The sequence below is a fragment of the Lepidothrix coronata genome, unplaced genomic scaffold (assembly GCF_001604755.1).
Source record: "Lepidothrix coronata isolate B3197 unplaced genomic scaffold, Lepidothrix_coronata-1.0 Scaffold73, whole genome shotgun sequence".
Taxonomy (NCBI): Eukaryota; Metazoa; Chordata; class Aves; order Passeriformes; family Pipridae; genus Lepidothrix; species Lepidothrix coronata.
The window spans coordinates 1,091,886-1,118,045 of NW_016690253.1; the positions used below are offsets into that span (position 1 = coordinate 1,091,886).

The window sequence follows — 26,160 nt, forward strand, 5'->3', positions numbered from 1 at the left end:
AAGGTTGTTAGAGGTGTGTGGCAAAGTAAAGCACTTTAGTTCATATTTGCTTCATTAATCCAGGTCCTTATTGTTCCTTGGTAAATTCACAGATTTAGATATACCAAGATATCTAAGCATTTGTATTTAATTCAGTAGGAGTTAGTTGCTCTAAGTTATGTCATCTGTGAGAATCTGAAACTTGCCTCCCTGGGCCTTTGTTCCCCTGGAAGGAGAAGAAAGCCTATGGGAGATGGGGGAGAATCAATGTGTCAGCCATCAGAAGGGGCTCAAACACTGTAGAGGTTGAGAGGTATTCAAGATAGAGTAATAAAATTAATAAGCTGATTAATGACAAATGATGTCTTGGTTCCAGCTATCCAGTGCAACTTGGAATAGGTTTTTGATTTGGACTGTGGGTCATTCTAGTACTTTGTAGAGCTTATGTTCTCTTGGAAACTTTCCCTACCTGTGTACTACCCTAAGAAAACTTAATGGAAAATTCAATTTTTCAGGCTGGAGGCATCCAGTAGCCCCTTTGGAATTATTAGCTGCACATGTTTTAGAGCCAAACATTTCAAATATTTTCTCCATTAACTGAAACAACCTGGGATTAATTGTCATATTTGGTGGCCACAGCCATGTTCTCCTTTTTTTTTATATTTTTTTTTCCCTATAACCAAACCAGCACTGCTGAAAAGTGTGTGCATCAGGAACGTTTCCACTTGCTTTTGATAGTATTGTCACCACTGCTAGTGGTGATGACATTTTTTTGGAGAGGTGCCCTGTGATTAGGTCCGCTTGGACCCGTTATCAAGGTTTAAGGGATTATGCAACCTACTTCCTTCTTGTTATATTCCCTTGTTACACATTATCCATCTGGTTTGGTAGAAGCTGCCTCCTAACAGTTTTTCATAACTGTGCCAAATTTCTGTTCCCATGGAAACTGTTTTAAGGATACTTTAAAATTTGAGAGGTGTACCATTTGTGATCTAGAATGGGTCTTATTTCCACTTTCTTCAGTCCTTGTATTTTCTTTTTATTACTGGTTAGTGTTGCCACTTGTTCTGAACCAAGAGGAAAGTCATGAGTTTGGACACCAGTCTTGTATCTCAGTTTCCACTTCTTTATCTTGTGAAAAACAGCCCTTAAAGGGTTTATAGTTGCTTTATTGCACTATTTAAGAGCCAGCAAGGAAATTGCACACATTAATGGAAGGTAGAACAACAACAGTTTCAAAAATGTGTAGTTTTAAGTTCTTTAAAGGGCATTCTGGAAAACACTAATAATACTTTCACTATCCATGATTAGATAGGCTTATTAAATATGAAAGGAATTGTTGTGATGGTATCTAAAAGTATGTGCAGCATCTATACATGCACAGAGCTTTCTGTGCAGACCCTTTTCACAAAGCTATTCAGCTTTGAAAGGTGTTACTTAGCAATTCCACAGAAGAAATAAATCTTTGTTTTCCATTCACAGGAAACTGATCTGCTGCATTTGTTAAATATTTTCTAGAAAGAGATTAAATGTCACAGTGCTGAGGTCTACTCAACCATTGCACTAAACCAATGCATTACTTCATAATCCCATCCTGGATTCCACTCACGTAGCCACAGACTTGTGACTAAAGAGCAGAAAAAAACCATACAAATTTCAGAGATGTCTTTCACTCGTGAAGAGAGCAAAGGTTTTGAATAGTTCTGTGCTTACACGTTGCCGTAAGATGTTATTTGTATCATCCCATAAAAATGTCATCTGTCTTCTGCTGTCTGTTGACACGTTTTCTATGAATTATTTACATATATGCAGGTTTCAGAGAAGCCTCTGTGAGGATTAGGAGGGCAGATGTAACCTGTCATGACCGTATCTCTATTTGGACTTCATATTAAGAGATTTAACATGTGATGTATTTCCTAACCAACATAAAAAATGCTGCTCACTGTTAAACAAAGGTTTGCCTAAGGTGCTTAGTGGGTAGAATATTAATTTCTAGACCATTGTTGTTTCCAGAACCTTAGTTCCTTCCATGAATCCTCCTTTTGGAAAAGCACTTAATGAAGGAGTTGAATTAGAGCCCAATTAAAAGGTGCTATGGGGCTTATGAATGTTCTTGAATATTTTCATGGACAGTGATGAAATTAGGAATCAGAAGGGTTTTGCTAAACCTCCAGTTGTTGGAGCAATCTGTGCTATGGTACTGCTTTTCATCAAGAAACCAACACAGGAAATTGTGGATGTATTGGATTTGTGAAGGTTTCAAAAGCTGATTCACTCTTTGCTTTAGCCAGAAAAAGACAAAACAAACTACTTTTGCATGTTTCTCTCTCTTGTCTGTAGCATCTTCTAATAAGAACTGTTTCCTCTGAGAATCTTGGAATCCCTTCCCTTCTCTATTGCATTTTCTTTTACAGTCAAATTTCTGCTCTCCTCTGTTCTCCTTTTCTGCCATAAAAAGGCAAAGAAACCTGCCTGTTGTAAACCTCACTTTATGGAGAGATTCTGAGACCAGCCTCACTGTAGTTACATTTCCCTTCCAGCCAGTTTTGATTGATTCCCTATTCTAAAAGATCAGAATTTAAACATGCTTTACCCTGGGCTTTCTTGAGAGTGCTACCATTTAAATAGATTATAATAAAAATGGAGAGATATTCTATTGTTTAGTACAAGATACCAGTAGAAAGGCAGAAGAGGAGGTGGTGAAGATGTAAGCTCAAAATGGAGTTTGCATACTGAAACAGAGTCTCTGATCTCAACAAAATCTCTTGTACCGGGATTTCTCAAGTCATCAAATTGGTGCATCAAACTAAAGGTCAACAACTGCTATTTAATCTGTTGGGAAGTCAGGGTCTGGTATAAATCTGAAGGGCAACACAATATAATTAATTATTAACCTTTAAAAAAATTGTGTAAACAGAGAAAAATAATGATTCCAGCAACCCCTGAGTAAAATTAGGGATTTTCATGCCCGCCACAAAATGTTAAGAACATATAAATCTGAGCAGAATGTAAAATCAAACATTTTTCAATGCACTTGGAAGCTTACGTGAATTGTTTATTAGATCACTGCTACAAATCCCTTGGAAAAAACCCACAACCTTCATGGAGCTTTAAATATGTCTAATTAACTGAATGAGACAGGAACTCTTAAATAACAGGTGCAAACAATTAAGTAATCACTCGGCTGTTGTGAAAAATAAGATTTAAATAAGATCCAGCCTGATTTTTGCAGTTTTGTTGAGGAAAAGAAAGAGATGGATCCTTAGTAATGCAATATATGCCCTTTTTAAATAGGACAGGGGAACATATATCAACATCACTCGTTATCTCAGTGAAGAGGTAGAGGGCAGGAGGGGACTTGGAGTCCAAGGGGAGCATCAGATGCACAGCTTGTACTTCTGCATCTTTTCCTACCATATCATGTGGAAATTCCAGGCATGTCTTATACAGTCGTTAAAGTTTAGGAGAAAGAGAAAAAAATAAAGCACAATGAAGTCCCAGAATAACTAAAAAATAATTTCTCGCCAAAAATACAGGAAGAACAAGTGTAGGAAAAAAACTGCAGTTAGTGAACACCAGTCATGAGTCAAGATTTGTTCTGTAGCCTGGTGTGCATTACTAGAGGATATCCTCTCTGAGCAGTTCCTGTGGGAAGTGCCCAAGAGCAGGGAGGAGCATCGATATGAAAAAGCTAATTGATGGACCTGTTATATGGCAAAACCCAGCATTGTACAGCTGAAAGAACTGAAAGCCATTTGTTCTTAATTTAAATTGCACTTTACAGACTTTTCAGTCCCTTTGCTGTGCCACAGCAGTATCTGCTCTAACACAAATTAAAAGACGCAAAAACATAATAAAAGCAGTTAATATGAGAATAGTTGAGAAATTCTTGGTGATGTTCAAATGCACAGGAAGATCGCCCAAGTGTGAAAATTAAATTAAGAGTAAAAGCTGGGGGAAGTAGGAATAGTTCCAGCTAAGGTTGAGCTACAAAACATTCTTTAGAGTAGAATGGGAGAATGTGTTGTAATCACTAAGGCTTGGCTGGGTACATTGGTGGGGGAGAGAAAAAAACAAAACTGCAATGTATTTTTAGTAACAAAAATATCTTCAGGAAGCTTCGTTTCAGAACTGACTGCTGTTCTCATCAATTCATGTCCTCACGTGCTGTTTTGATGCGCTAATCAATGCCCAGCACATGGCAGCGTCCATATTGTACAGCAAAAGTCCCCTGCCTGTGCATGAAGGCACTTAGTCCTAGAGACATCTGTGTTCCAGGAGAAAAAAGCAAAATTGAATGTACAACAACAAAATGAATGTTGTGTTAGCATTGTGGAAAGGGTGTTGTGAGCAGCACATGTGAGAGATGCCTCTCTGTGGTGTATGAACAGCTGAGTTGCCTGTGTTTCAATTCAGTGGCAATCACTGGATGTTCGAATCAATGCAAGTCTCTGACCTGATTCAGGCTCTACTTGTAGGAATAAAAGGGCTCCCTAAGTTATCAGTGTGTGGGCAGGGATGCCACTTCACTTGTGGGCAGTTTCTTATAATTGTTTAGAGCAAACACTTCTTCAAAACAGTTTAATTTTCCCTAAAGTGTTCTGTTGTTCCATCTCAGCTGTGTGCTATATTATGCAGGAGCAATTAGGATATTGGGAATGAAGCCCTCTCTCCTACCCATGGGCACTGCACTCACCAGTTCTGGTTCTCTGCAGTGGAGCAGACATGTAATGTGAGTTTGTGTGTGAGCAGAAATCTGGCTTTTCTTGAGCCCTCTCCCTTGACTTTTGGGAACTGAGGGCTGATTTCCACACTGTGCCTTCTTCTTTCTATACCAGCCTTAGCAAGACTCTGGAGCAAAGGCAGCCCACCAGTCTTGGAGCAGCAGTGCTGATTGTGGCTGTGGAGTGAAAGGCAAATTTCAAACAGGTGGAGAGCTGACAGAACCTGGCAGGATACCCTGTGCCAAGAGAGCAGTAGAATAAGTCACTGAAACCAACGTTGCTGGATGTGCTGGGCATTTACTATCAGGGTTCACACCCCAAGCCTGAAAAGACTTGCCAAGGTTTAACTTTGTAGACCCCTTTATCCTGCTGTTGGCACAGACTGGCCATTTAGAGACATGTAATTTTTGAAGGATCAGAGCTCTAATTCCCAACAGATAAAACCACTGCCAAAGGAAACAACTGAGCCATGTTCAGAGATTAAGATTCAGAAGGTGGCATGCCAGTAAGGGAGGAAAAATAAAGGGATTCAGAGCTACTTAAAATGGCTTCTCCTTCCATTTGAAGCATGTTTCATCCTGTTTGTGTTTGGATTTTTTTTACAAAAATGCAAATCTGACCAAAGATCTGGATTTCAATACGTACAAGATATGAATCAGAGCTTTAGCCCATTCTTGGAGAGTGCTGTAAATATGCCAGCATATTTACCTCCCAGACTTTTTTTTTCCCATTTAGGCACATTTCTTTTAATTATCATAATTGTAGCAATTAAAGAACAGCAGGTTTTCTCATTTAAAGTACTGTTACCTTTTAGGGATAGTTGCAAGCATAACTTAGGAGCAAATGCTGGGAAATATTGTTATTCTATAGAAAAAGAATGCATTACCATACTGCAATTACATAATCATGAGTGCAAGTGAATGACAAATGGCTTGGAAAAAATTGTGGGTAGAAACTGCTTCCAAATAAGAAATAACCATTCCTATGTAACATATCTAATTGTTTATATGCTTGACCAATCCCTATGGAATAGATGCATAGGGAAGAATTTAGTAATTGCCCCACCTGCTCTGAATTCAGAAAATAAAAAGGAAAACTGAAAACGAGATAGAAGATAAAACCTGAAGTGCCATTAAACTACAAAAACATTTCTTCATAGTATGTTGTTTTGGTGACTTGATTGTGGCATAACTGCCCTCTCAGGGTGCTGATGGATTTAGCTGTAGGGGACAATTCTAAGCAAAGTTGAAGCTACTTAGTAGTACCTATGTTAGGATATGAAAGTGATTTTTAAAAAATTTAAATTTAAAGAAATAAAAAACATCTCTTCTTGTGCCAAGCAAAGACTTTAATGCATGACTTCCATGAATAGATTCAGAAGTTTCACATGTGGGTTTCTATTTTTTTGTTTACAGAGACGGTGAGTTACCAAAATCCAAAAGTACCCTACTTGTCACTCCTGCCTTAAGAATGAGAGTTAAGAAAATAAAAGAAACCTCTTCTCTTATCCTTCCATGCACCCAGTCAGATGCTTTTTCCTTGGGCAATGAGGTGACTCTAGAATAGGGCAAAAGGATGCTTTAGATACGGAAACATTTAGAATGAAGTGCTTAATTTCCAGGCATCAGCTTCATAAAGTGCTTGAGTAGGGAGGTCTGATTGTAATGATGGGAATGGAAGAAACATCAGACTCCTGTCCAGAGCAAAATACTGATCCCAGGTGAGTACCCAGCCTACTGAGTCTTCTGTGCCAGCTGGACCATGTCAGTAATGGCCATTTCCCAGAAAGTGATACAGACACGTGCCAAGATTCAGCCTTTGGCTGTTTCCCTGTGGAGCCAGCCAATATTTCCACCTGTTCACCACATGGTAGTATTGGAACTGATGGAAGAAGCTAATAGTAGTCAGCTACCCGCAGATGGTTGTCATCTGGGTCTTGTTAAATTCAGTTCCTAAACCCATAAACCTCCTATAGCACTACCTAGGAACTGGGAAGTGTTTGGCTTCCTCATTTGTTGCTTGGCTTGTCTGAGACAAATCAGAGGTAAACGTGAGCAAACAGAAGGAAAAACTATTCTTTCTTTCTTTTTTTTTAATAATATTCTATAAAGGAATTGTATGTACAACATTGGAACTTGTAGCTTCCTTGGATCTATAAAAAAATATCTGCAAAGGAGAGAGCTGTACAAAACTCTGAGGTGATGCTGAATTCCCCTTGCCTTTGATCTCAGCACAATGAGTTTCAAGGACATTCAGTCTTGAGAAGTTTGGAGGTTGCATGAACATAAAATCATAATGCAAAACCAATTTGACTACTGAGTCTCACCTGGATTAGTTTCAGAACCTTGTGAAATGGCAAATTTAACATGTTTTTACAGCTCGGGTTGTAAAATGGGTCAGATTTAATTGTAGCTGGATATTAGACTGAAATTCCTGCAGGAGTGAATGGGAGGTGTCTTTATGTGGTTTCATATATTATTGTCTACATGGTGGATTTTTATTACTGATGTCAGAATACTTTAGGACGTTTCATGTTTTCAGATTAGATCAACAGACAAAACATACTGACACCGTCTAGGAATGGAGCTTTCAAAATAAATGTCTTGATTCCCACTGTTTGAAAGATATAGTGACACTAAAGTCAGATATTGTATACTTCTATTCTTTGGTCTTTTGAAGTCTAGAACCAGGCTGGAAGGAAATAAGTGAAGGCAGTTGTGGGTTTTTGAGCCTCATTTTGTTGCTGCTCAGTGACGTTGATTTGAGAGGTGCCGTTCAAGAGAATGTTTGTATCAACAAGTGAGAGAGGTTGTGTTTGCTGTGACATCATTGCCACTGAAAGCATGTCAGTTATACAACACCTTTTTATAAGCCCCTAAGGAAAAAAAAAATCCCTCTGTGAAATTTAACTGAGAGCTTGATTTATATGTAAGATAGCACAAAAAATATTAACCTTTCAATGTCTTTATTCTGCTGCAAGCTGGGTTTGATTTAATTGATTGCCTCATTGCACTGTTCTGTGAGTAGCTGGCAGCCTCTTGCTCCTGTACCCAGCTGAAGTAAAGCAGAATTTAAGCCTCCATTTGTCAGACAAGCCCACCAGTGCTTGTTTGAGCCTCTTGTGTACAACTCACATCAGCTAAGATAATCTCTCTAATGTGATGGAAATTACTTCACCTGACAAAATCTGCTTTTGGCAAGGTTACCAGAATGAAAAGTGACTGTGTGTGAAAGTATGAATAGGAGCTGAAACCATATGTCTAACTAGTTAAAGGAACTCACACTGTCAAAAGAATGAAAAGGATGGACTGCATGAGGGGCCCGGAAGATGAAGCCAGGCAATTTCAGGTCAGCACTCTGCTGCTTTTGGGGTAGCCTCGTACCAAAGTGCTCAGCTGGAAACAATACATGCCTGATTTCAAGCACTGTGCTTTCCTCCAGCACTCAGGAGTCCAGAATTCAATGGAAGTGTGTGGTCCTTTGGTGCAGCATCAGAGACAGAGCCGGTCAAAACCAGTGTCACTTTGGAAAACCGTCTCTAGGCGTTGTTATAAAAACAATTTGTGAATGTTGGGTGGTCTCACAACAAAATAATAATAATAATAGTAATAATAATGTAAAGAACAAGAAAAAAAATGGCTCAGTGCTTCAGATTTCAATGTACAAAATTACATCTAACCGCTGTATTGAGATGCAAATATTATACCTGGGCAAAGTGAGGCAACTTTTGCTTTTTCAAAGCACTGCGCAGGCCGGTTTAGTCCGTACTGCTGGCTTGAGTAGTATTGAGTATTTCAATAATAACACGACTTGTAGAGTCAAAGAATAGTTTAGGTTGAAAGGGACCTTAAAAGTTCCAACTCCTTTGCAATGAGCACATGATATTATAATTTGTCCTTTTCCCACTGCTGAACACCAGAAAGCCTAGGGTACAAGTTACTCCTGCTCATACCACATTCCACGTCTACCTTTCACCTGTCCCAGAATACACAATATTCTGAGTTCTGTGTATCAGGAGAAAGGAGCTAGGGAATTCTTTTTTCCTCTGGAATGGTTGGGAAAAGCTCCAAGGCTTATTTAATTCTTTTTGTTCTGCAGTTGTACTGTCCATCAGCTGCTTGATCTCGCACCGTGGAGGACATTGTGAATTTTCTTTTGTCTGTGATGGAAAAGAATCAAATTCCATAAGACAATTCATGTGTGTATTTTATTTCCAGTTGCATCTGAGAAGGCAACACATGTGATGATAGTTTGGTGGTTTGATGTGTGGGGAAACGTCCAGATCAATATTTGGCTCTGCAAATCCCATTTGTTTAAACACTTTGCATTGGATCAGTGACTATTTCAGGATATAACAACTCCCAGGTAGGAGGAGAATCACGGGTTGTACACACTGTTTGGCATCTCTACATGGCGTTTTTGGAGGTAGACGTAGAAACCCTCTGAAGTGACGAGAGTTCTTGTGCCTCCCCCTGATGTGGCAGCAAGCCCAGCTCGGTGCACCACCCTCCCAGCAGAGCTTGGCCTCAGTGTCGAGCCAAGTGCGTACACGGCTTCCGGCTGATCCGTGGCACAGGCGACTTTCCATCTGTCTGCTGAGCTCTGGATGGACATGCCAATAACAGTAGCATGCAGTAAACAGACAGCAACAATTCTTGAGGTAGTTTTGCTGGAAGCACCTGAATGTTGAGATTACAGAATTAGACAAAGGGATATTTGTTCATTTGGTTCAATCGCCCCCCGCTTTGAGTGCATAGCTAAGACAAGCCGACAGGAGAATGGAATTCATCTGATGCTGTAAATGCAAATGTGTGACTCTTAAGAAAGCTTTTACCAGAACTGCTGTATTAGTCCAGCACTGAGGGCCATCTTGGCCATTATATTCTTTGCAGCTCCAACCAGAGACACTAAAACAGAGAATGCCATGAATATACTGTGTGTAGAGTGATTCTTCTCTGCTTCCACTTTCTACTAATCACTGATTTGGGGATAGGGAAAGAGAGATGATGTTTTTGACAGTTTTGATGAAGGAAACATGATGTTGACCTCCTTCTTCTAATAAGGACATTGCATTTTCAGCTTGCTTGCAATTTCATTGAAAAGTTCAAAGGTTAAAAGTGTAGAGACAATTGAAGGTTAGAACACTGACCTTGAATAAAGAGAAAGGAAACCTGCAGCTTTACTGATTGCTAATTTAATAGTGCCATGCTTTCTGTTGACGTTGTTAAAAATGAAGCAAATACGGACTCCCTTCCTCCAAAGTGCAGAGTGCATAATTCCTAGTATTTATATTTGATATCTGAAGCTTCTAAGTTCCTTTATTAATGTGCTGAATTAAATGTATAGTAGGTATTTTATAAGTCTTTATAAGACTTTATAAGTCTTCTATAGCTGTGGGTCACCTGTGTGCTTGGTGTATTGTACAGACAATTTTTGATATAGTTCAAGCAAGATCACTTGTTTTACTGTCCATTTTCTGTGCTTGTTTCTGTAACACTTGCATGATTTTTCCAATAAGATGCTGAGAACTGCCTGATTATCTGAGTGTACTTGAACGTAACATAAATTGGTTACTCTTATCACATATTAGCAATTGCACGGTGTTTTGTAGATCTAGGCCAATAACTGTGCTAATATTATCTATTTATCATTCTGCAGTAGCTCCAAGGTACCTCTGTAGAAGACCAGAGCTTTTTTCCTGTTACCTGCTGCAAAAGTTTAGTGAAAAATGCACTTATTTACTTTTCTTAAATCACAAACAGTATTTAGCAGCTGCTTGCTTGTGGGTATGTCATGTTTTAAACTGCAAAGGAACACATTTTCAAGTATTTTAATGCTGTTTTACTATTTCCTGCTTCTATATCTCTTTCTGTAGGGTTTTTTCGTGTTATTGCTTTTTGCTGTCTGATGCAATAACTACTGTTTCATTTCAAAAATGAAACTAGCAGGACTATAAGTGCCAGTATTTTTTCTGAAGTAGTGTTATTATATGTTAATTTTTCTGTTTGCTTATACAATAGATGGAGACTTGGCATATTTTGTGCATTCAGCTTCTGTTTTTACTTTAGTCCCGAGACTCACTGCTGCTCAGGAGTCCTATTTTCTTTTTTAGTCTGTTTCTTGCACTAAATGGATTTTCCTGTTGTGGAACCAGAGGCATGGAAAGATGGTGTTGAACATGTGTGGCTTGGACCATCTGTCATTCTTTTCAGCTCTACTTCTGTCCTTGTCTTTTAGAAAGTAAAGACATGTAATGAGCACACAATATCAGTGAAAAACACACATATAAAAATGCATAATTTTGTTTTTATTTTCAAGTATGAAGTACAAATGAACATGACATTACATTGTTATCTGAGTTTTACTCCGGGCAATCAACAGTGTGTCAAATGTTTGCACTGGACTGAAGTATCATCTGTCCCACAAGGGCATAAAAGAATATATATATTTGTAAAGGAACTGTAAAGTAGGACTTCATAGCATTATATTTATATTTGATAGTGCTACAGCAACAAACATAGCAAAACCAGCAGATGAACATAACTGTCAATATTCTGAGACCATAACCTTGAAAAATTAAACCACCAACCAAAGAGAAATTTTTCATGAGATTTCTATATATCTGTAAACAGCTCCTATATTCATAAAATTAATAGTTTTGGTCAGGGATTTAATGCAACAGAGATATCTAGATCAAAGTAATTCACTATAGTCTTGATGAAAGATCTAAATAACAGTGGAGAATTGTGCATGCATAGGTAGCACCTGTTAAGCTTGTTAAATACATTTAAATTCAGATTTTTAATGGATGTGCTTGGACTAGTAGGAATGTGGATTTTAGCTAGTTATCTTTACTTTAAGAAGGATCATTACAAAGCCTTTAGTGTTTCTTGAGTATGCAGAAAACACCACTATTAGATAGAAACCTTTACGACTTCGAAAGGTAAACCCTGTTCCTTGTAAGGGAATAAGCTCTGTATGTGCACACAAAATTATGATGTAGCAATGTGAATGGAGGTCCTGCCACCCTGGGAGGGAGGGAGCTGTGGTGCTTTGCTGAGCTTTTTCTTCCTCCCCATCTGCAGCATCCGTCCCTCCCAGCAGAGGCTGCTCTCTTTTAGGTAAGGAAGGAAAGGGGACTCGGCCACCCGCCTTAGCTGAGACAATACAATTAACCCAGCTAGTGAACTGTCACAGCATGACAAACTCGACATCTAACGGCCAGAGAGATTGCTAAGGCTCTTCCAGCAGGCTAATTTCTAAAAGATCCTGGTTTTTGGCATGTTCCTTGGATGTGGCAATGAGGAAGAATCTCCTGGCCAGACACTAATAATTGTCCTACCGTAACGGGCCTGTCAGGACTTTTTTCACCCTGGTGAAAGCAACTCCCTCCTCCCAGGGACAGGTTAGAGTTTAAACATCACAGCATCCTCGGTGCTGGGAGTGCTGTCAGCTCACAGCTGTATTTTATACAAGTGTCTCAAGGGGAGTAGTTCTTGTGTGTCTCCAGCTGCCAAGGAAGTCCAGACATGACCATGCCAAGCAAGTCTGGGGTGATGAAGGACCTCAAGGAATGACATGGAACCTCTTGCTGAGACTGAGGGGGGACCATGGCACATGTTTTACAATTTTCTGAGTGAAATATGATGCCCTAATGTCATGCTAATACATAGGAAGGTGTTGTTGCTCATGTCACAGCGATCTCGCAATCAGCTGGATGAGAAGGATTTTGAGAAAAGAGTATCCCTGCTCAAGGGCAGATGATAATAAAACACGTTCTTCTGGCTAAAATTTCAGTAATCAAAGTAAAAAATTTATACTAATCAAAAAAGTGCACCAATATATTCCATTTTAGTCTTTATTTTAGTCACATACTAAGTAATGGTTAGATTGTGATTAGCTTGGAATACAGAATTCTGAATTATTTTATCTTTTCGCTACATAGGAATAAAAAGTATGTTTTGCCAGAGGTTTGGGGTTTTTTCCTCCTCTTTTTGGGTAGCAATTTTTAAGCAAATAGAGATAATCTGAATGCTGAGCAATATTAATTGCATATGCTGACATTTTAAAGGAATAAGAATCAAATCTTCCTTTGAAAAAAGCACAGTGAAATCAGTGGAGATTAATTAATGAGAATTAATCTGGCCTAGTGAATCCTGAGGGAATAAGTATTCAAAAAGAATATCCCAATAACCTTAATTTAAATAGATCTTGGCATAAAATTAATTTTTAATTTCCCAATAAATTTTACAATATTTTAGGTCCTGAATTGGAATGAACATTTAAAAAACTTATTTTCTACCAAACAAATTTAGACTATTAGGGGGATCAATTGAAACCTTTCTGCATGACGAGAACAGAATATTTAATTAATTTTGGCTTTTCAGAACTTTTGTTCTGAAAAAATAAGCTGTATATTTTTGTTTAAATACTTCAAAAGAAAAAATAGAAATTTCAGTTTTTAAGTGCTCCTTTTATATTCTGGATACAATTTCAACAGGATAGTATTAAATTTTTAAAATTTAAATTTTAAAAAATTTAATTTTTTAAATTTTTAAATTTAAAATGACAACATTTTTTATCAGATTTTGTTTTAAGAGATTTAGTGCCTGGATTTTATTGAATAAAACAATCAGCCCTGAGCTCTACTTTAGGGATTTTATTTTTGTTTATAGAATCTGTCAAAGAAAAATCAACCATAAATTCATGCTTTCTGAAACACAACAATTATTTTAGGAACGTTGACCTCTGAGATAATGGGCCAGGTTTTCAGCTGATGTCAACAGATGTCACTTCACAAAAGACAAAGCCTCTGACCCGGAGTCGATTAGGGTTTGGTATCCTGGAATTTCAAATATACATCAGTGGATTTTCTGATGAAGCCTCTTTATTCCTGGAGAGTTGGTTGTAATTCATATAAATATACACCCTGTCAAAAAAAAATAGAAGAAATGATTTGGCACAGAAGTGCTGTTACAGTAATAAATGTCACAGACTTCATTCTCTGTGCAAAAGGAACTGTGCAATCAATGTTTGCCACAGAAGTTCCCAGAGCATGGTCCACGGAGCCCTTGCCTGTGGTCTGGGGAGAGGCAGCTGGTCAGAGGGAGTTGACTCTCCTGGCTTCAAGCTGACAAAAGATGTTAAAACATAACTAAAATAAATTACTCCCCTTTGCCTTATAAGTAATTGCTGCAGGGAAAGGGGAAAAATGTCCACGAGCTTGTGTGACAGCACTGCTGGCTGGAAAAGCGTGAGGAGTTCTGTGCTTTCAGGCCACCTTTGTTTATGCTGATGAGATTTCACTTTCTAACACTGCAATCCCAAGCTGAAATTGCTGTGTGTTCCTGTTAGGTAGCTCTCAACCTTCTTAATAAGCTCATTGCAGAATCAGGCTGCAAGAGGCCTCATTTATAAATGAGCATGTTTTTTCCCTGTGGAAGACTTTGTCAGCAGCTTTAAGGGTGCCTATAAACACAAAATGGATCTTTACCTAATGAGTTACCTTCCTTCTTGTCCTTTATATTCTGCATTGGCTGTCAAACCTATAAAGAAGTTGTTTTCACCAGTGAACGAACATTTGTCATATTAATTGATAAGCCATCCAACAGAAACCTGAGATTCTTTATTGCCTAAGATGATGTTACCACTTTTTTTTACTTCTTAGAGCTTTGCCCACTTTTGTTGCCCTGAGTAATCCCAGGGGTGAAGAAAAGAAAAAACCCTTTTAACAGAAAACATGAGTATTCATGGACCTCACATCACCAACATCAGCATCTAGATGAGTTGGGTGCTCAGATGTAGACTTCTGAATTTCCAGTGAAGTCTAAAGAAATATTATCATCAGTGGAGCTCTGTTTCCATCTGCAGTTTCCATACCCAGATGTGTGCATAACCAGCTGGTTCCATTATATCCATCTCCCCTGTATCGAAGAACTTGATGTTAACTTCTGCATTTGCATCTTCCCTGCTGTTGTTAGCAAGGTTCTGTGAGCACTGGATGCTGTGAATCATTAGCTGACCTACTTTTTATCAGCTTTTATCTGGTGCCTTCTGGCTTCTTCAGAATATGAGCTTTTCTCCATGTGTGCCTCTCTCACTCTCTCTTTCTCTCTGCTTGGTTTTCAAAGATACTTTTTTCCAAAATATTAGTGGGAACCAGAGGGACAACAACATCAAAGTCAGCATATATTTCTTCTTTGTTTTTGCAGTTGTACTTGCCCTTAGGTAATGTTTTGAAATGATTAATTGATAATTAAAAGGGAGGTTATAAGAAAAATACTATAAGGTATGTTCCTTTGGAAATAGAAGTACTTTGTGGTTTTAACACTGCCTTCATGGGGAGAATTACCTGTACAGACCTAGGGCCTCAGGTTGTGTCAGCTCTGTGGTCTTAAAGCTGATGGATACTTGCACAGAGGTGAGTTGCTGATATCTGAAAAATATTCTTCTCTGCAATAAATAATTCTGTCTGTATAGTCTGCTAATATTGTCAGTAAAGCTCCTATGTGTGGCTGTTCAATGCATCCCATCACAAGAGCTTGCTATCAGCATTTCTTTGCTTTTTTAAACTTGTCACTCAGTATGAAAATTGCATTGTCAGGTATCTGCCCAAGGCTGTATTTTTCCTGTGTCAACCAGAATGATTCAGCTGTTTCAGAGAATGAATTTAGTAGAAAATATGTTTTCTCCTCCTTTAATATATAGATTGAGACAGGCTGAGACCTATATCTTCAGGTAGGCATTAGAGACTTAGCTAAAGTGTTGCTCTGATGGCAGAGAAGTGCCTTCTCTAGTCTTCGTTAGAAAAAAAATTAACTTTTGTTAATTTATGAATCTAGTAGGGAAAAGAAAACCAGTACATACTAATCTTCAAACAGGCTAAACAGATTTTGTTCCAGCCCAAGGCACCAGCAGCAGAGGTCACAGTTGCCCTGCATTATGTAATGTGAAATGAGGTGTCAGTGGGAGAAAATACTTGGTAAAATAGAAGATAGTAAAATTATAATCTGGTGAGAGAGAAAAGTTGTTCCTAGAAACCAGAGAATCAGACTAGTTGTAGCTAGAATGGAATAAGGTAGGAAGCTGAGAACAGAGAATAGGAAGTAGAAAACAGTGTGTGTGTGTGTGTGTGTGTGTGAATTATGAGGAATTTGGTATCAAACTTCATAATTCACATTGAGTTATTTTGGTGCTGGATCAAGGTTCTGGCACTCAGCTGTGTCTTGTGTCACACTTCACATCCCCAGTGTAGCAACTTCCATGCTCGGTTACTCCTTGGCCACCTTTCCCTGGCAGCAGCTCCTGCCAAAGGCAGTCTCTTGTGACATCCATGCTCTGGCAGGGAGCTGAGCTGTCACAGCTGAATCCCTGCCATCCTGGAAAGCCAGGCTCCCCTGATCTCCCATGCTGCTGCCCCTCCTGTGGAGAGTGGAGAGGGCACTGGCCCTGGCAGCTGCAGCATCTTCCCATCTGTGCTGCCCGGCCTCCAGAGGCACTGGCAGCCGCTGCCACATCCCAGCTTGGGGTGTTCCAGGGCAGGAGGAGGGAGAAGCCTTTTTGCCTAATTGAGCAGTGCTCGCTGCTGAGCAGCCTCATCTGCTCTGGGGAAAAGACTTGGCTGGCAGAACCCTCCAGCAGGCTGGATTTGGTGTCCCAGGCCACCCCAGACTACATCTCTTCAGACTTTATTTACTGTGCCTTGTGCAAACCTTAGAGTGAAGCCAGGATCCTTAATGTCCTCATGGGCTTTTCTCTGGCCCTCAGCACTATTGTTGCTGAATACTCAAGCAAGAGAAAGTCAAACTCTGCTTGTGCTGGCCACTTTGGGGACAGCATTTCCTGATTCATGTGTGCTTGACTCTATAACCCTTATACCCTTGTAACATAGAGGTTATCTCCATGTTCTTAGCCCAGAGCTGTAGTGGGTTCCTCTTGATAAATCTCCATAAAAACGGCGAACTAAGTTTATAGAAGTCCCCTTGTGGCCTGTTTTTATAGTACCTATACTACTTACATAAGGATACTGTTGTCTGAACAAAAAGTTGCATGGTTATCTTGGGTACATAATCAATACGACTGGAAACTCACTGCAAAGTGATGAATAGTTATAGTTCCCTTAGTGCAAATATTTTAAAAATGAATTTTCGTATTTTATCCACAAGCAGGATACTGTGGTAAAAAATTCATCTAATTCTCAAATTATGTTAATGCAAATGTGAACGAACCAGAGACTGGCATCTCATAAGCATAATATATTTTAGTTTTTTCCCGGTGGGGTGGTTAGAACTCATAGGCACACACTTAGATTTGCTATAGTAAAGTTTTAGTTTATTAGTAATTTTCATTTATTTACATTTCTGGCTAAAGGTGTCTGTGTAGATCTGTTGAAATGAGTGCTACTCTGGAGGCAAACACGATTCTAAGAAACCAATCAACTAATTTGAAACTAGCAAGCTTCATCTCCAAACTATGTCTATCTACAAAGCAGTGGTGTATCATTAATTAAAATTTGATGATGTTTCAAACACTTCTAGTTGCCACAGAAACTTAATTCCTTCCCTATAAGACTGGTTCTATTAGAGGAGAAAAGATGAACCCGGGAGCTCCCGACAAATTCGGTAACAAGATTTTTTTTCACTACTAAAAGAAACAAATAAGGTGGGGCAGGGGAAGGGAGCTGGCAGGTTTATAAATTAAAATAACACTGGATTCAGCTGTGAGATAGCACTAATGTAGGCCAAGAGCTGCCTGGTCAGCTCACACAGGGAGCGTGGCACTCGAGCATTGCTCTCACCTTCTCCTCCCTCCAGCGACGTCCATCCCTCTCTCTGCAGCACAGCCAGAGCTGCACTGCTTTCCTCCTTCTACATTGACAAGGCAGATGCAGTAGATTCCCTTTGGCTGTACTTGTCATGCTGGACTTTTAAATTCCATATTCCCCTCACGGGTGCATATGCTGTGTTTTAAGAGGGCCATGCTGAATGTCACCACTATGGAAATGAAGGCACCATCTCCATAGCTCAGCTGCTGCTAACAGAGCGTGACTGAACAGCACTGCAGAGCCAACTGATCAAAAGGAAACCCTGACAAGCCTCATTGTGTATTTAAAAAAAGAAAAAAAAATCCTTACACGTCTGTCTTTAGCTAGTTTAGGAATGTGTGTTCCAGAGGAGAGACAATGAAACGGGAGTCTAATGCTGTGTTTATTTACGCACTCCAAAAGTTCATAATAAACATTGATTAGATCTGCTGGAAGAATAAAAGGCATAAAACCTAAAACATTCTTTGTAGAGGAATAGAGTTTCATAAAACACCTTGAATTAATGCCAAGATGTAAAACAGTCTTCATGTGTGCATATGCTGCAGTAAGGCTTATGGAAATGGCACAAGGAGAAGCTTTTTGTGCTGCAAAAGAGAAGTCCTGCACGGCCTTTACTTGTAGTCTAAAATAATTTATTGAAAGGTTTCTTTTAGTTTTATTATTTTTAAATTATACTTTTCATTTGTAAGATATGTCATATCACTGAATCTCAGGGCATTTTGCCTGCATTAATGAAGACTCGAGACAACCTTAAAATTGTTGTTTTTCTCTTCCAACAGGGATCCTCTCTTGCTGTGTTTGTGCCTGAGAGAGCATAACTGAGCCCTAATTTTCGGGCACCACACCAGGCCCTACTGTAGTACAAATTATTGTCAGTAACATTCATAATGCTATTTTAAAAATCGCTCTGAGATAAATATTTGGATGACCATTTTAGAACTGAAGAAAGTGAATTACCTTTATCTCAGACATTTGTGAATCAGATAAGGAAAAATGTAGAGTTTACAGCAATGAGTAGACTTTTATCACGTAGAAATTGATGCTGACTGAGACATTAGCTAGGGGATGCATTGATGTGACAGAAATTTGGGAAACCACTTTGTTGCTTGAGGCTAAGATGTACATAAACCCAGAATGTGTGTTTTGGCTAACCAGGTAAAATTAAAAATTGTTAAAAGCTATCGAGACTTTTCCCTTAGTGTTAATTATGTACAGTAGAATTAAGTGAATAATCTTAATATACACTTAAGGAAGATTATAAATTATGGACCCTGACACTAGATTTGATTCTGTGTGAAAACCTCAATGAGATATTTTTTAATATTTTTAATCTTTGTGAATAAAGATTGTTATTAGTCAAATGTCAAATAAATATCAAAGTTATTAAAGCTCTATTTCTACATTTGCTTTTCACAAAAAATCAAGAGCTGAGAATTATCAAACTATGAGATTCTGTATTTCAGTTCATCTGTAGATATTTCTTGTGTGATTTTTAGAGTGGATATCACAGACTGCCTAGAATAAAGAATCTCTAAATTTGTGGTCTTTTCTTAAGATCATAAAGTGACTGGTGATGGTGGGGATCTGAGATAAATGCTCTTCTGTGCTGCCTTGCCTTGTCTCTCCAGTGATGGGAAAATTGATAAGGGTCCCATTCCCTGCCCCGTATCCACGACCTTGTAAGGAAGAGGCTGTGAGGAGCTCAACAGCTTGAACATATTAGAGATGCAAAAAAATTAACCCTGTCAGAGGTAAGGGCATAATTATCTTGTGGGAGAGTCATTAGGAGAAAGAAATCTATGATTTTTGGGAAATGACAGACCAGAAGAAATGCCTTGTTCTGCAAGTGAACAGATTTATCTTGTTCCCAGTGATATGTGCAGCCTTTATTGATGGTGGTGCATTTCCCTAATACTGCACATTGATGCCTGTCACAGCCTGTTCTCTTGTAAAGTTAGTAGACAATATGCAGGCATTAAATGAAAACTTCTTGTTCCACACTGCTGTTTTGCTTAGGAAAAAAAATCAAACAATTAAATGTAGTAGTTTTGGTGACTCCGTATAATCTGCATCCAATGCAAGATATCTGTTACTACCAGGACAAAACATTTATTGTAAGAAAACTGGGGGGAAAAAAAATCAAATAATGTCACCTGAAATGTTTGAGTTACTTGTAAGGCCATAAAATCTATCTGTCTCTATCATCAAACTTCTTTACAGTCCAGTGTGCAGAGCACACCACCATTGATATTTAGCCTTTGTGCTTGAAACAGTCTTTTATTCTAGAATAGCCACATTAGCAATTCTATTAAGCTACTTTGGGTGACTTAGCATAACATTGAACAGTTTTACTGCATGCTTTTGTGAAATTAATATATTTTGGGCTGAGAGATGATCATGGTGAAATAGAAATAAATATTTGAATAGGTAAGGTAAAAAGAGAAATGCTGAAAAAGGAAAGTAGAAATGGAAAACTTTCATTCATGAAAGTAACAAGCTCATCTAATTTTAAACAGCTGAGATGTACACAGAAGAGTAACAGTGCCTTCCAATTTTGGAAGCTAAGCTAGAAATAATATTATAATAAATGAACCTTAATATTATTGATAATCAATATGACTTTGAGCAGCATGGCTCAGAAATGATCAGACCACTTATTTTCAATTAGATGTAATATGGACAATATCATGAAAGAAGGAGGAAAACGTAATTAGCTCGAGATATTGTTCATTTGTCATACTTTTAAAATGGAATTTTTGCAGATTTACTTGTGTTTGTCTAATATGTGCTTTGAAGTCTATTATTTTGCTTGAGAAAATAGTTCTCCTGGGTAGCTCACTTACAGCAGACAAACTTTAGAGAGCTGTCTGTGCCAGTGTAAATCAGACATGAGGTATACATTGATTAGAAGCCTTTTAGGAGCTGTCCTTGCTTCAAACAACCTGTGTGTGGCTGATGCAACGAATCCCACCTCAGCCATCCAGGTTAGACTCCAAGGAGGTGTAAGAAACACAGGGATAGTTGTACAGCTCGTTCTAGAAGCCCCAGAAAGGTAATCCAATGCAGTACCATCTGCTCTACTTTTGCCTAGAGTGCTGTGCCCAGACCTACAAGTGACTGGTACAGGGATATATGCACACCTTGAGCTTTATTATCAGCAGGCAGAGCTATTGCACATGGAGAACAGAATTCCATGGTACTTCCCCTAAAGCAAACACATGCCCATTGATTGAAGGGATTCAAGTCATAAAGGCAAAAATGAGGAGCATGGGGGAGCTTTGGAGGGCTGGAATCCTCCTAGGGGATCAAGTTGAGGATTGTTCCCTCCTCTGTCTTGAAAATCAGAAGAAAAATATAAATAACTTCTTTTCTTGTGATATTTGAAGTGCTGAATCTTGCATGATGGAATTACAGTGTTGTAACACTGGGAGTTGTGATGATTTGATGTTTGGGACTGCCCAAGGTTAAGAAAAATTGTAAAGTTCCAAGGGATTCAAAAGCAATACTCAGTCCTGCAGTTGTACAGAGGCAAGCCCTGAGAACAAGCAATACACTCGATTATGTTACATATTGCTGCACTTGAGAACTGACTTAATTCCACATGTCTTGCCTCCAGAGTCTTCAGAGACAGTTGATCTTTCTTGACTTCTCATGGAGGAGAATAGCCTCTGGATTCAGTTGCACAGGTAAGCTGATGACATTTTAAAGGAACTCCATATTTCAAAACCTAGAGTCTTTAAAAAAAAAAAAAAGAAAACAAAAAGCAAATGTAATAGTAGCAACTTGTTTGATAAAAATATGAGCTCCCAGCAAAAGAACTTTTCAAAGAGCACTCCTTCTTTGTGTTTTCAGAGTAGAGTTGGACTAATAAGGTGTGGATAATAGGGGGCCATAGTTTATGAATGGATGACCCTTCTATAAGCAATGTAAAGTTTGGATATATATTGGTAGGTTCTCACAAGTCATCCAGACAAATCTGTGACCCAGTTTTGCAGTCTCTTATTGACTGAAACCAACAACAGTTTCTCTTTCTCAAAAGAAGGCTGGAGCATAAAACTTTCTAATAAAAAACCAAGCCTTAGCTGTCTCAAAAGGGCTGGATTTCAGTATTCCAAACTGAAAAACTGAATGTCTCCAGTGGGTTGGTTGTGCAATGAAATGGTATTCAAGGAATGAAAAAGGTTGTCAGATTCTGGCTGGTGCCCAGCGGTGCATGTTTACTGAAGCCACGTATATCTCATAGGAAACGTTGAGATATCTGTTAGCACCATTCTGCCATTAACATAAAAATGCAATAGCTAAAAATATCTCATTGACATTTCATTTTCAAGGGAAAAAATAGAGACAGACAGTGTGGGGGTGTTTGCACATGTGAGAGATGGATCACATGGATGATTTGAAGTTCATATAATTTCTAAAGAAAGGTTATTCAGTCCATGGCCTGTGGCCACTGCTGGACCATAAGACAAGAGAAAGCCATTCACACAGTGATTACACTCTGCTAACTGCTGACTATCCTAGCTCATTTGCAAGTTGTAAATCCAGTGATTGTGCTAACGGAGAACTATAAAATAGTGTTGTCTTTAATTCAGCTGTCTGAAGAATCAAGAGTATGAACAGCCTAGTAAGCATAGCTAGTAAGCGAAAGAAGTCAGATGAAGAGCCAGGAGCAAATCTAAAGATTTTTATATTAATTAATCCCTAGAAGCTCTACCAGGCTGTGGTGGTGCATTTCCAAAATGGAAACTTGCTTGGTTTTATCCCAGTGTGAGAGAAGTGAAACTCCCAGCAAGAGAGGTGTTTGAGCTCTGTGTTACCAGAGTTATAGAATCACAGGGTGGCTGGGTTTGGAAGGGACATTAAAGATCACCTTCCACTAGACCAAGTCTAAATTCTGTTCTTTGTGACTGAAACATGGTTTAGCACACAGGAACTGAAAAAAACATGTCTTTTCCATATACATCCTGGGCAAATGCAGTGATATCTTTTAGAGCCAGAAATAAACCAAATTTGTAATGCATAAAAATGTCACACTTTAGCAGTTCTGCTGTTGTGTATGAGAGTTTGCTATAGTTGTCTGAGCCCTACAGACAGTACTTTTTTACCATTCAGGAAATCCTCTTCTATTAATATACTAAACAGAGAAATGAGAAGTGCCTTATTTATACAATGGGTTTAGAATAATTTGCAAGGAACCTTCCTAAATAAAACTCATAAACTGTCACCACCTCTTCCAAAGCAGAGTTGCTCTATATTTATATCCTCATAAATGAGAACAGACTTTGACACAGTGAATCTGTATCACTGAAATGCTGAGAAATCAGCAGGATGTTTCTGCTGACTCAGGCCCCTTGTACAGTTGTTTGCTGTCCCTATGCAAAGCATTGTGCATGAAATATTAGAGCTCAAGGCTGCACTGTTTTCTAAACTATCTGTCAAACCAAAAAAGCCTCTCTAAAGTTTCTTGGCTTTGTGTGTGTGGGTGTAATACATAGATCTCCAAACAGGAGATCTATTCCTTTTGCTGCCCTGGGTGTGTGTATATTTATGACACCACCCTCCAGTCCTGCAAGGCATCACAGCCACCACTTTCAACTGGTTCATCCTGGCAATCAGAAGCGTCACAGCATTACAATCTACACCACTTTTACAGAAATTATCTTTTTCCTGTGTTCTCATTTTTCTCCTTGTATAGAGTGCTGTAGTAGCATTTCCTACCCTCGGTGGAATTTTCATGAGACTAAGCTGAATTTTTGTCTTAGCTGTGCAAGTAATTTTACTGTGTATCCTCCTGTTTTCTATTTCTGGACCAACAGTGCTGTAAGCTACTTAGATAAATGCTAAACCAGGTCTTGTGGCAGTGTTTGGTAGGGCTGAAAGTGATGTTTCCTCTTCTGTAGTGTGGTATCTAGTCTATCATTGTGCAAGTGTCAGGTGTTTTGTTATAGCAAGAGTGAAAGAAAAATAAACATCGTGGTGGTGGAAAAAAGGAAATGTGGAATCAAATAACTTGTAACATGTTAATCAAAATATACCTGATTTGAACTAAAATAGCCTTATAATGATTTTACTGCAGACTGCACTGTGTTTAATAGAATATTATGCAGACTGAGAAAAGATACTTTTGCTTTTGGATGCCTTTATTTCTGCAAAGAAAAAATGTTCTGCTTTCCTCCGCTGTATACCAGGATACATCCACGTGTGAAAAGAGAAAATGGCTTTCTTTTTTCCTGTTGTACATTTTATGCTTCTGAATTACTTAGATATGTCCTAAAATGAGATTTCTGTGCTGTCTTATTTGCATTCAGGAAGGTTGAAATTATTTGTGGTGTAAGACATCTGTGCTGAGCTGTATTGAGAGCCAGCAGTGAGTGGGGGCAAAATGTTGTGTGTGAGTAGCATCACACCTGAGTGGCAGAGGTGCCACTGGTCTGGCTGTAGTTTAAACCACCTTTTGATCTGGCTGTGGTTTAAACCATCCCTTACTGGAATGGGCTGATTATTTTAATTGATTATGAACTTGGACTTTCAGGCAAGAACTGATATTGGACCTCAACACGATCTTCAGCATTTCAAACTCTTCTGGGGGAAACATATGTGAGCGAGTACTTATGTATGCATAAGTATCAAATTTAATCTATGCAGGAGGGGGCTTTGCAATGAAATGTTGCTCCTAATGAAGTCATACTGTTATTCCTTGGACAGAACCAATCCCTTCCCTTTGATGAAACTCTTTTTAGCTGCAGGGCCTGGCATGTCCTGGATCTATGTGGGGAGATGGGCAGCCAGCCAGCTGCTGCCTTTGAGAGTCCACTGAGACTCCAGCAGAGCAGAACTTCTGATGTAATGTAAACAGATAAAGTTAACAAACATTTATGACTGATGTTTGGGGTTTAATCATTCATGATTTGATATAATCAGATATATGCTACGTTAATTAAATCAGATTCCAGATGTATGCATCCCCAAAGAGAAACGTTGATAGGGCAAAGAATTTGGTATGTTTTTTAAAAACTTTTTTTACATTTCAGAGTGAAACCTATGTGATTTTTTGGAGAAATCCACTTAAAGTTAGACATCAATTGTTTGGGTTTTTTATCCTAACTATATTTCTGAAGAGTTTCATTGCACAGGGAATGTGATGATTATTTTTGTATGTTTAAGGGTAACTTACATGGATATTTAGTGACTTACATAGAGCACAGTTTTGTCTTTGCTCATCTATGATCTGCAAATTGTTGCAAATGTAACTCTTCATGAATAGGAATTTCAGATGTGTCTTATTCATATCTACAAATGAAGATAGAACAAGCAACAGGTTTGGTGCAAAAGCTGGACTTTATGTACTACTTTATCATGTTCTATCACAAAGAAAAGCACTTATATCTAATGTCTTGCCATCAGTAGCTTCTCGTGATTACAGACACAGAAAAGATTGAGAATCCTGGGGTTCAGGAATATTAATCAGTCTAAAAGACAATCTTACTATGTCTTGTCATGCATCTTTCTGAGTGCAGTTGACCTCCACCTGGAAAATGTTTTTTTTTTCTTATTGTTTCTTGGTAAAAACTCTATTGCCACAAACATCTGGCCTGTTATTTAGAAATAAATAAGGAGGATTTATGGGACAATCATCTAAAATGTTAGCATGCTATTTTTTTCTGGGTTTCAAGTGAATAGGATGGACATCCTTTCTGGCCCCCTGGAGAATGCAAGTCCTCTAGGCCCTGGCATATGCAACTGCAATTGGTGTCTGAGAGTTTATGGGAATAGATCTTTTTAGCATTCTTTGTGCATTCAACTGCGTTCAGTGCAATCATACCTATGAAATGAGGAAGTTTTGTTCTTACCTTGAAGTATATGTAAAGCAGGAACTGAAGAATATTGTCCTTAAGAGCAGCAAGAGTAAAATTATGTGACTTTTTAAATGAATAGGCTTATTGCTTATGCAATTTGGTAGTAAACCAGAGCTCTGTATCCATGTCACTATAATCCGTTTTTCTCTCCACACCTCAGAAGTCTGATTTTATTTGGATTTTATTAAATGCTCTTAAAATACCTTGCTTCCTTCCAGCTAAATCAAATACTGGTTGATTCCAATCCTCCACTTCATCTTAATTTAAATTTAACACGTCTTTTTGGTCCCAGTTGGGTTAAAGTTTCTGTTCTGTAGCTCGACCTTTGCTATTCTAGTGTGTATATATTGCAAAATCCTCCTTTGCTATATGATGCTTCAGATCTAAGATTTAGCAGATTTGTCTTATAAAAATAAAATTCAACACATTCACATACCGGTGATAAGTTTGCAGATAATTTCCTTCTTTTGACATCTTTGTATGAAAAGAACTATTAAAGTGGCAGCTACATTCAGGTTAGTCACTGTAAGGTGAGATTTTTACATTCTTCTGCATAGAATTAAAGTAATTCTGCTATTTTACTGGAATATCTTTTGGAAAAAGGCATAGGTGACAACATTTAGCATTGACATTCTTAATATTCTTTGGGACCAAAATCTTGGCCATGGTGAAGTCAACAGCAAAGCTCCTGTTGGTTGGATCTGAACTTGATTTGATAGCTGAGTGCAAAGGAAGCACCTGGCACTGATGGTGAGGGAAGGAATTAATTAATGGACTT

The 26,160-nt window shown here is 38.5% G+C and overlaps 1 protein-coding gene across 6 annotated transcripts in view; it reads left to right on the forward strand.

The window, feature by feature from the left end:
• Window positions 1-26,160, forward strand: part of SLITRK4 (SLIT and NTRK like family member 4) — a 213,137-nt gene that overhangs the window by 71,134 nt on the left and 115,843 nt on the right. For 4 of the 6 annotated variants that reach the window (XR_001875541.1, XM_017819312.1, XM_017819311.1 and 1 more), the window contains exon 2: window positions 21,143-21,212. The exons of 1 other annotated variant lie outside the window; for it this stretch is intronic. The gene's annotated coding sequence lies outside the window, so the exon portion shown is untranslated. Of the gene's footprint in view, window positions 1-19,259; window positions 19,278-21,142; window positions 21,213-26,160 lie in introns of those variants that run through there. One more of the 6 variants, XM_017819313.1, reaches the window with a different exon arrangement.